This window comes from Pteropus vampyrus, unplaced genomic scaffold (assembly GCF_000151845.1).
Source record: "Pteropus vampyrus isolate Shadow unplaced genomic scaffold, Pvam_2.0 Scaffold1000005244, whole genome shotgun sequence".
Taxonomy (NCBI): domain Eukaryota; kingdom Metazoa; phylum Chordata; class Mammalia; order Chiroptera; family Pteropodidae; genus Pteropus; species Pteropus vampyrus.
The window spans coordinates 4,366-15,968 of record NW_011919646.1 but is presented as its reverse complement, the minus strand read 5'-3'; the positions used below and the strand labels follow the sequence as shown (position 1 = coordinate 15,968).

The following is an 11,603-nucleotide window of genomic DNA, read 5'->3' as shown; positions in this document are numbered from 1 at the left end:
ATTCTAGGATGTAAGATCCAAGAATATAGATCCCAGATATAGAGCATCGAGGATAGGAGATAGAGATAGGACATAGAGATGGAGATTAGAGATTGGCATAGAGATAGACTTAGAGATAGAGATATACATCCACACAGGGTATCCGTAACAGGAAACCAATGGGAGAACTTTTCCAAAACTCCCTATTTAAATTTCTCAGAATTTTCAGGCCCACGTGGTTATAATTCCTGTTTTTCGTTTTTCTTAAAACGAGGACTGGGTCTTCTCAGAGGAAAATATTAGAGAACGAAGAGAAAATCGTCGGCAAACAGCGACAGTGCCCAAATATAAAGTTCATAGACGCCCCGTGCTCAGCTCACAGTCGCCCGCCTCTGCGGGCTGGGATGGAAGCTGGAACACCGCGCTCGCTCCCGTCTGCGAGCCTCCCCTAGCTCCCCAGCCGCCTCTGTCGCCCGCGCCCGCACCCGCGCCCGCCCTCTGTCGCCCGCGCCCACCCACCCGCCCGCCCGCGGGGCTCCCCGCTTGCCCACCGCGAACGTAACGTAAAGGACTCCACCCCCACGCCCCCAGGCCTCAACGGACCCCCCAGTTCCGGTCCCCCACAGGAGCTGACGCCCCGCCCCGCCCCAGAGCGCCCTCCTCCTCGTCCGCCTGAGAGCGCCCCCCAGGTTTCCACCGCCCCCTGACTCGGCCCGCAGCCTCCCTGGTCGCCCACCGCTGGGAGCACCCGGAGACCCCGCCGCCGCCGCCGCCGCCGCCGCCGCCGCTGCCGCTGCTCGCCCCGCAGCCCCGGCTTCGTCGCCGCCTCGGCCTTGGCGCCCGCCGCGCCTGCACCGCCAGTCATGTCGACCGCGCTGCCGCCGTCGTGTGCGCGCCACAGCTACCAGCCCGACTGTGAGGCCGCCGTCAACAACCAGATCAACCTGGAGCTCTACGCCTCCTACGTGTACGAGTCCATGGCCTTGTACTTCGAAGGCGAGGACGCGGCCCTCAAGCACGTCGTCCAGTTCTTCTGGCAGCAGTCCAGCAAGGAGACGGAGTACGCCCAGAGGCTCATGTGGCTGCACAACCAGCGCGGGGCCCACCTGCGTCTGCGCGAGATCGGCAGGCCTGACCGCAACCGCTGGCACGACCGGGTGAGGGTCATGGAGTGCGCCTTGCACCTGGCGATGGATGTGAACCAGAGCCTGTTCAGTCTGCACCGGCTGGCCACCGAGAAGAAGGACGCCCGCCTGTGCGACTTCCTGATGAGTCGCCACCTGCACGAGCAGGTGAAGTTCATCACGGAGCTGGGCGACCATCTCACCAACCTGTGCAAGATGGGAGCCCCGCAATCGGGCCTGGCCGAGCACCTCTTTGACAAGCTCACCCTGCACGACAGCGACAAGGACTGAGCCTGGACTGCCTTCCCCGTGGCCGTGGGGTGACTTCTCCAGGTCACCACGCCCGGCATGCATGTTGCAGTATCGCCCTTGCCAGACATTCCCTTGAGGTTTTTTTTGTTTTGTTTTTTTTTTTTTCCCCTTTTCCCCTTCTTCTTCCAGGTTTGCCATTTCTTCCAATAAAGTTATTGGTTCCTAAATAAACAATGGTCTCTGGTGGATTGGTGTGTGCAGAACCCTCACCTTTTAAGCTTTCAGCAGGTATCCAAGCAAGCGTCCGTGCCGCCGACCCGTGCCCCATCCATCCCCAGGCGGCTCACGATCTCCGTGGACGGAGGGAGAAGGTATTGCGTGGGACCCTGGAACACACAACATCGATCATCCTTTTAAGACCACGTGCTGTATAGGCCTGGGGCGAGGTGGCTGGCCTGGGGCCCCGGGGAACGTGGGTGCCGGTGCATAGGAAAAGTAGAAACCCACGCGGCCTGAAAATCACAGCGGCAGGAAGGAGAAGTGGTATTCTCCAAGGGCAGTCTCAGCCGTGAGGTTGGACTTTCATCTTTGTTCCCAGGGGCAGGAAGTTAGCAAGACAGCTGACGAGAAGAACACGTGATTTTAGAGCAGGCTCTTCTCGGCCAGCCACTTGCTTCCAGGCGCATAGGTACCTGCCGTTCACGGGACCGAGCCTCGGGTGGTTGCTTCCATGTACTTTGGCCCAGAGTCCAAGCACCAGGAACCCTCGCTCGGCCCCAGTGGCTTCGGACGACTGTCCTTTGGAACCACGCCGTGGAAAGAGCGTTCCACTTTTCCAAATGGCCAGCCCAACCTCAGACCCGAAAGCTGACCCACCGGCCCCTCCCTGGGACCACTGCCCAGTAAGAGCAGACATGCTTCACCTTGTTCTATTCAGGGGCCACAGCATGTGAGCTGGGTCCTAGGTCATAAAACACTTCCTGACTTGGGACAACTTCTTCCTTCCTCCCGCTTGATTTAGATGGATTTCGTCCCCAATTCTTTTCCTTTCCTAAGCTACGAAGTGAGAAGATCATTTCCTTGAGACGTCTCCTAAATTTTCATATCAGCACTTCGGTGCTACAAAACTTGCATCTAAGCACTGCTCTAGCTGCACCCCACAAATCTTGCTATGTGGTGCTTTGCTTCCGTCCAGTCCCAAGTCATCTTGAGTTCCCCCCGGTCTCTCCGTTGACCCACACGTTGTTCAGACGTGCACTGGATCACTCGTTTCCAGATATTTGGGGATTTCCCCAGATCATTCCGTGAATGATCTCCGGCTTAGCTCCGCCGCGGTCAGAGTACCCAGGGCACCCAATCCCCATCCTGTTGCCTTTGTTGACACTTGCGGCACGGCACGGAACGAGGTCCGTCTTGGGCGGTGTGTCGCGTGCACTCGGAAACCACGTGCTTCTGAAAGACGTGTTTCTGAACATTCCACTCTCACGCCTCTGCACTTTCTCTTAACGTGAAGCTTCCTTCATCCTCTCCTCCCCCTTTCTTCTCCCGATGATGACAATAATACTTCATTGGCTGCCTACGGGGAGGAGAACACTGGGCCTTTCGAGCCACGGAAATGCATTAATTGTTTCTTAACCTATTTTTCCTTTTAGAAAGTCAAGAAAGAAAACAAAATTCAAAGAAGACAGTTGACTCCTGGTGGCGCACCGGGCGCAAAACCAGTTACCTACGCATACGCACACGAAAAAGGATACAGGGAGCGAAGCGGACCTGGCGAGGAAACCTTGGCAGGTGACGAACGGGAGAGACTTTCAGACGGGCAAGCACCAGAGACTGGAAAATACCTGCAACTGAAGGCCGAGCGCAATCAGAGAAAGTGCAAGAACAGAGTCAATGAAATCGAAGGACTGGAGAGGGTCCCGGGTGGACCGTGACATCGCAGAGCTACAGTCTGAACACAGGCCTGTTTGCCGCTGCCCTGCTCTGATCCTGCCCCGAACTTACTTGCACTGAACAAAGCCAAACTGGCATCGGACCCGCTTCGATCTCCCAGAACGACACTCCCAAGAAAGGCAGTTAACTGACTAGGAAGGAAACTCAAATCAGAGCAAGTCTCAGACCACTGCAAACCTGTCCAGCCAAGGGAAACCAAACAGAGGAGCACATCTACCTAAAAGAGGGAGCCACGGAAGCCTTGCGACGTTCGAGAAATGCCGGGCTTTTGGCATCTGGGAGGGCCTCTCCCGTCCCTGCCGGCTGCATGCCCCGTAGCCCCACGGGAGACCACTGAATCGTTGACACACTCCATCTTCCCATTCGGGGGAGAAGCCTCTTAGTGAAACGGACATCATGCTCCAGATCAGATCCGCGCTCATTACCTAGTCTAATCGATCGCGCCCTTTGTTCCTAAATAGGAATGCACGTGCTTTTAAGCATCACGGGACAGTGAGAGAGGAGCTCGTGATGAACCAACACAACTACGTCTCGGAAAGACAAACGACCCAATTAAAAACTGGGCAGAGGACCTGGACAGGCATTTCTCCAAAGAGGACACGCGCATGGCCAGCAGACGTATGAAAAGACGCTCGATGTCACTGATCGTCAGAGAAATGCAAACTCAAACCACAACGAGCTATCACCTCACACCTGTCAGAGTGGCTCTCCTCAAGAGATCACAAGAACCAGTGTTGCCGAGGAGGGGGAGGAGACGGGGCCCTCGGCCGCCGTTGCTGGGATTGGAGATTGGGACGAGCACTGTGGAAAACGGTTTGGAGATGCCTCAGAAACTTAAAAACACAACTAACTAGCCTACGACCCAGCGATTGCCCTTCCTTCCGGGTATTCACGCAAAGAAAACCAAACCACTGATCCAAAAAGTTCTCTGCACCCTGCAGCGCTGCTGCAACAGGCAACGGACGGAAAGAACCTCAGTGCCCATCGACAGATGACTGCATAAAGAAGTCGTGCTACGTACATCCGATGGAATATGACCCGGCCATGAGAGAAAGAAGGAAACCTTGCCATCTGCAACCACATACATGGCCCGAGAGGGTGTGAGGCTAAGTGAAATACGTCAGAGAAAGACCAGTACCATAGGATCTCACTTCCACCTGGAATCTAAAGAACAAAACCAATCAAACACACAAAACCAAAACAGACTCAGAGATACAGAGAGCAAACGGGCGATTGCCAGATGGGAGGGGGGTCTGGGGGTTGGGTGGAAAAGCTGAAGGGATTGACAAGTACACATCGGCAGTTACAAAGCAGTCACGGGGATGTGAAGTGCCGCATGGAGAATACAGTCAAAAATGTTGCGATAATTATGTACAGTGCCAGGTGGGAACTAGTCTGAGGGGGGTGGGGGTGGGGGTGGAGAGAATCACTTCGTAAGTTACATAACTGGCTGGCCACAGAAAAAAAATCATTGAATTGGAAATTTGACATGGTGCAATGGCGGGACATGGAAACGCTACCTCAATAAAGCTGTGAAAAACTATGAGGGACGAAATAAAAAAAAAAACAAAAACCACCTCTTTCTGAGGAGAAATATACACAGAAGTTTTTCTAGATGTGTATAGACATAGATATAGATATAGGTATAGATAAAGATATAGATATAGATCTAGATATAGATCCAGATATAGATCCAGATATAGATATAGAGATAGAGATAGAGATAGACATAGAGATAGACATAGAGATAGACTTAGAGATAGAGATATACATCCACACAGGTATCCGTAACAGGAAACAATGGAGAACTTTTCCAAAACTCCTAATTAAATTTCTCAGAATTTTCAGGCCCACGTGTTTTTACTTCTGTTTTCGTTTTCTTAAACGAGGACTGGGTCTTCTCAGAGGAAATATTAGAGAACGAGAGAAAATCGTCGGCAAACAGCGACAGTGCCCAAATATAAAGTTCATAGACGCCCCGTGCTCAGCTCACAGTCGCCCGCCTCTGCGGGCTGGGATGGAAGCTGGAACACCGCGCTCGCTCCCCTCTGCGAGCCTCCCCTAGCTCCCCAGCCGCCTCTGTCGCCCGCGCCCGCACCCGCGCCCGCCCTCTGTCGCCCGCGCCCGCCCGCCCGCCCGCCCGCGGGGCTCCCCGCTTGCCCACCGCGAACGTAACGTAAAGGACTCCACCCCCACGCCCCCAGGCCTCAACGGACCCCCCAGTTCCGGTCCCGCACAGGAGCTGTCGCCCCGCCCCGCCCCAGAGCGCCCTCCTCCTCGTCCGCCTTGAGAGCGCCCCCAGGTTTCCACCGCCCCTGACTCGGCCCGCAGCCTCCCTGGTCGCCCACCGCTGGGAGCACCCGGAGACCCCGCCGCCGCCGCCGCCGCCGCCGCTGCCGCTGCTCGCCCCGCAGCCCCGGCTTCGTCGCCGCCTCGGCCTTGGCGCCCGCCGCGCCTGCACCGCCAGTCATGTCGACCGCGCTGGCGCCGTCGTGTGCGCGCCACAGCTACCAGCCCGACTGTGAGGTCGCCGTCAACAACCAGATCAACCTGGAGCTCTACGCCTCCTACGTGTACGAGTCCATGGCCTTGTACTTCGAAGGCGAGGACGCGGCCCTCAAGCACGTCGTCCAGTTCTTCCGGCAGCAGTCCAGCAAGGAGACGGAGTACGCCCAGAGGCTCATGTGGCTGCACAACCAGCGCGGGGCCCACCTGCGTCTGCGCGAGATCGGCAGGCCTGACCGCAACCGCTGGCACGACCGGGTGAGGGTCATGGAGTGCGCCTTGCACCTGGCGATGGATGTGAACCAGAGCCTGTTCAGTCTGCACCGGCTGGCCACCGAGAAGAAGGACGCCCGCCTGTGCGACTTCCTGATGAGTCGCCACCTGCACGAGCAGGTGAAGTTCATCACGGAGCTGGGCGACCATCTCACCAACCTGTGCAAGATGGGAGCCCCGCAATCGGGCCTGGCCGAGCACCTCTTTGACAAGCTCACCCTGCACGACAGCGACAAGGACTGAGCCTGGACTGCCTTCCCCGTGGCCGTGGGGTGACTTCTCCAGGTCACCACGCCCGGCATGCATGTTGCAGTATCGCCCTTGCCTGACATTCCCTTGAGGTTTTTTTCTTTTTCTTTCTTTTTTTCCCCTTTGCCCCTTCTTCTTCCAGGTTTGCCATTTCTTCCAATAAAGTTATTGGTTCCTAAATAAACAATGGTCTCTGGTGGATTGGTGTGTGCAGAACCCTCACCTTTTAAGCTTTCAGCAGGTATCCAAGCAAGCGTCCGTGCCGCCGACCCGTGCCCCATCCATCCCCAGGCGGCTCACGATCTCCGTGGACGGAGGGAGAAGGTATTGCGTGGGACCCTGGAACACACAACATCGATCATCCTTTTAAGACCACGTGCTGTATAGGCCTGGGGCGAGGTGGCTGGCCTGGGGTCCCGGGGAACGTGGGTGCCGGTGCATAGGAAAAGTAGAAACCCACGCGGCCTGAAAATCACAGCGGCAGGAAGGAGAAGTGGTATTCTCCAAGGGCAGTCTCAGCCGTGAGGTTGGACTTTCGTCTTTGTTCCTAGGGGCAGGAAGTTAGCAAGACAGCTGACGAGAAGAACACGTGATTTTAGAGCAGGCTCTTCTCGGCCAGCCACTTGCTTCCAGGCGCATAGGTACCTGCCGTTCACGGGACCGAGCCTCGGGTGGTTGCTTCCATGTACTTTGGCCCAGAGTCCAAGCACCAGGAACCCTCGCTCGGCCCCAGTGGCTTCGGACGACTGTCCTTTGGAACCACGCCGTGGAAAGAGCGTTCCACTTTTCCAAATGGCCAGCCCAACCTCAGACCCGAAAGCTGACCCACCGGCCCCTCCCTGGGACCACTGCCCAGTAAGGGCAGACATGCTTCACCTTGTTCTATTCAGGGGCCACAGCATGTGAGCTGGGTCCTAGGTCATAAAACACTTCCTGACTTGGGACAACTTCTTCCTTCCTCCCGCTTGATTTAGATGGATTTCGTCCCCAATTCTTTTCCTTTCCTAAGCTACGAAGTGAGAAGATCATTTCCTTGAGACGTCTCCTAAATTTTCATATCAGCACTTCGGTGCTACAAAACTTGCATCTAAGCACTGCTCTAGCTGCACCCCACAAATCTTGCTATGTGCTGTTTTGCTTCCGTCCAGTCCCACGTCATCTTGAGTTCCCCCCGGGTCTCTCCGTTGACCCACACGTTGTTCAGACGTGCACTGGATCACTCGTTTCCAGATATTTGGGGATTTTCCCAGATCATTCCGTGAACGATCTCCGGCTTAGCTCCGCCGCGGTCAGAGAACCCAGGGCACCCAATCCCCATCCTGTTGCCTTTGTTGACACTTGCGGCACGGCACGGAACGAGGTCCGTCTTGGGCGCTGTGTCGCGTGCACTCGGAAACCACGTGCTTCTGAAAGACGTGTTTCTGAACATTCCCCTCTCACGCCTCTGCACTTTCTCTTAACGTGAAGCTTCCTTCATCCTCTCCTCCCCCTTTCTTCTCCCGATGATGACAATAATACTTCATTGGCTGCCTACGGGGAGGAGAACCCTGGGCCTTTCGAGCCACGGAAATGCATTAATTGTTTCCTAACCTATTTTTCCTTTTAGAAAGTCAAAAAAGAAAACAAAATTCAAAGGAGACAGTTGACTCGTGGTGGCGCACCGGGCGCAAAACCAGTTACCTACGCATACGCACACGAAAAAGGATACAGGGAGCGAAGCGGACCTGGCGAGGAAACCTTGGCAGGTGACGAACGGGAGAGACTTTCAGACGGGCAAGCACCAGAGACTGGAAAATACCTGCAACTGAAGGCCGAGCGCAATCAGAGAAAGTGCAAGAACAGAGTCAATGAAATCGAAGGACTGGAGAGGGTCCCGGGTGGACCGTGACATCGCAGAGCTACAGTCTGAACACAGGCCTGTTTGCCGCTGCCCTGCTCTGATCCTGCCCCGAACTTACTTGCACTGAACAAAGCCAAACTGGCATCGGACCCGCTTCGATCTCCCAGAACGACACTCCCAAGAAAGGCAGTTAACTGACTAGGAAGGAAACTCAAATCAGAGCAAGTCTCAGACCACTGCCAACCTGTCCAGCCAAGGGAAACCAAACAGAGGAGCACATCTACCTAGAAGAGGGAGCCACGGAAGCCTTGCGACGTTCGAGAAATGCCGGGCTTTTGGCATCTGGGAGGGCCTCTCCCGTCCCTGCCGGCTGCATGCCCCGTAGCCCCACGGGAGACCACTGCATCGTTGACACACTCCATCTTCCCATTCGGGGGAGAAGCCTCTTAGTGAAACGGACATCATGCTCCAGATCAGATCCGCGCTCATTACCTAGTCTAATCGAACGCGCCCTTTGTTCCTAAATAGGAATGCACGTGCTTTTAAGCATCACGGGACAGTGAGAGAGGAGCTCGTGATGAACAAACACAACTACGTCTCGGAAAGACAAACGACCCAATTAAAAACTGGGCAGAGGACCTGGACAGGCATTTCTCCAAAGAGGACACGCGCATGGCCAGCAGACGTATGAAAAGACGCTCGATGTCACTGATCGTCAGAGAAATGCAAACTCAAACCACAACGAGCTATCACCTCACACCTGTCAGAGTGGCTCTCCTCAAGAGATCACAAGAACCAGTGTTGCCGAGGAGGGGGAGGAGACGGGGCCCTCGGCCGCTGTTGCTGGGATTGCAGATTGGGACGAGCACTGTGGAAAACGGTTTGGAGATGCCTCAGAAACTTAAAAACACAACTAACTAGCCTACGACCCAGCGATTGCCCTTCCTTCCGGGTATTCACGCAAAGAAAACCAAACCACTGATCCAAAAAGTTCTCTGCACCCTGCAGCGCTGCTGCAACAGGCAACGGACGGAAAGAACCTCAGTGCCCATCGACAGATGACTGCATAAAGAAGTCGTGCTACGTACATCCGATGGAATATGACCCGGCCATGAGAGAAAGAAGGAAACCTTGCCATCTGCAACCACATACATGGCCCGAGAGGGTGTGAGGCTAAGTGAAATACGTCAGAGAAAGACCAGTACCATAGGATCTCACTTCCACCTGGAATCTAAAGAACAAAACCAATCAAACACACAAAACCAAAACAGACTCAGAGAGAGATACAGAGAGCAAACGGGCGATTGCCAGATGGGAGGGGGGTCTGGGGGTTGGGTGGAAAAGCTGAAGGGATTGACAAGTACACATCGGCAGTTACAAAACAGTCACGGGGATGTGAAGTGCCGCATGGAGAATACAGTCAAAAATGTTGCGATAATTATGTACAGTGCCAGGTGGGAACTAGTCTGAGGGGGGTGGGGGTGGGGGTGGAGAGAATCACTTCGTAAGTTACATAACTGGCTGGCCACAGGAAAAAATCATTGAATTGGAAATTTGACATGGTGCAATGGCGGGACATGGAAACGGTACCTCAATAAAGCTGTGAAAAACTATGAGGGACGAAATAAAAAAAAAAAAACAAAAACCACCTCTTTCTGAGGAGAAATATACACAGAAGTTTTTCTAGATGTGTATAGACATAGATATAGATATAGGTACAGATAAAGATATAGATATAGATAAAGATATAGGTAGAGATATAGATGTAGATACAGATATAGATACAGATATAGATATAGAGATAGACATAGAGATAGACATAGAGATAGACTTAGAGATAGAGATATACATCCACACAGGTATCCGTAACAGGAAACAATGGAGAACTTTTCCAAAACTCCTAATTAATATTCTCAGAAGTTTCAGGCCCACGTGTTTTTACTTCTGTTTTCGTTTTCTTAAACGAGGACTGGGTCTTCTCAGAGGAAATATTAGAGAACGAGAGAAAATCGTCGGAAAACAGCGATAGTGCCCAAATATAAAGTTCATAGACGCCCCGTGCTCAGCTCACAGCCGCCCGCCTCTGCTGGCTGGGATGGAAGCTGGAACACCGCGCTCGCTCCCCTCTGCGAGCCTCCCCTAGCTCCCCAGCCGCCTCTGTCGCCCGCGCCCGCCCGCCCGCCCGCGGGGCTCCCCGCTTGCCCACCGCGAACGTAACGTAAAGGACTCCACCCCCACGCCCCCAGGCCTCAACGGACCCCCCAGTTCCGGTCCGGCACAGGAGCTGACGCCCCGCCCCGCCCCAGAGCGCCCTCCTCCTCGTCCGCCTTGAGAGCGCCCCCAGGTTTCCACCGCCCCTGACTCGGCCCGCAGCCTCCCTGGTCGCCCACCGCTGGGAGCACCCGGAGACCCCGCCGCCGCCGCCGCCGCCGCCGCCGCTGCCGCTGCTCGCCCCGCAGCCCCGGCTTCGTCGCCGCCTCGGCCTTGGCGCCCGCCGCGCCTGCACCGCCAGTCATGTCGACCGCGCTGCCGCCGTCGTGTGCGCGCCACAGCTACCAGCCCGACTGTGAGGCCGCCGTCAACAACCAGATCAATCTGGAGCTCTACGCCTCCTACGTGTACGAGTCCATGGCCTTGTACTTCGAAGGCGAGGACGCGGCCCTCAAGCACGTCGTCCAGTTCTTCCGGCAGCAGTCCAGCAAGGAGACGGAGTACGCCCAGAGGCTCATGTGGCTGCACAACCAGCGCGGGGCCCACCTGCGTCTGCGCGAGATCGGCAGGCCTGACCGCAACCGCTGGCACGACCGGGTGAGGGTCATGGAGTGCGCCTTGCACCTGGCGATGGATGTGAACCAGAGCCTGTTCAGTCTGCACCGGCTGGCCACCGAGAAGAAGGACGCCCGCCTGTGCGACTTCCTGATGAGTCGCCACCTGCACGAGCAGGTGAAGTTCATCACGGAGCTGGGCGACCATCTCACCAACCTGTGCAAGATGGGAGCCCCACAATCGGGCCTGGCCGAGCACCTCTTTGACAAGCTCACCCTGCACGACAGCGACAAGGACTGAGCCTGGACTGCCTTCCCCGTGGCCATGGGGTGACTTCTCCAGGTCACCACGCCCGGCATGCATGTTGCAGTATCGCCCTTGCCAGACATTCCCTTGAGGTTTTTTTTTTTTTTTTTCCCCTTTTCCCCTTCTTCTTCCAGGTTTGCCATTTCTTCCAATAAAGTTATTGGTTCCTAAATAAACAATGGTCTCTGGTGGATTGGTGTGTGCAGAACCCTCACCTTTTAAGCTTTCAGCAGGTATCCAAGCAAGCGTCCGTGCCGCCGACCCGTGCCCCATCCATCCCCAGGCGGCTCACGATCTCCGTGGACGGAGGGAGAAGGTATTGCGTGGGACCCTGGAACACACAACATCGATCATCC

General features: G+C 55.4%; 3 pseudogenes; all 3 read left to right on the top strand.

The window, feature by feature from the left end:
* Window positions 1-842: 842 nt before the first annotated feature.
* LOC105311609 lies at window positions 843-1,466 on the top strand (annotated as a pseudogene).
* A 4,311-nt stretch (window positions 1,467-5,777) lies between these two features.
* Window positions 5,778-6,329, top strand: LOC105311607 (annotated as a pseudogene).
* Window positions 6,330-10,689: 4,360 nt separating this feature from the next.
* LOC105311610 lies at window positions 10,690-11,241 on the top strand (annotated as a pseudogene).
* The last annotated feature ends 362 nt before the right edge of the window (window positions 11,242-11,603 follow it).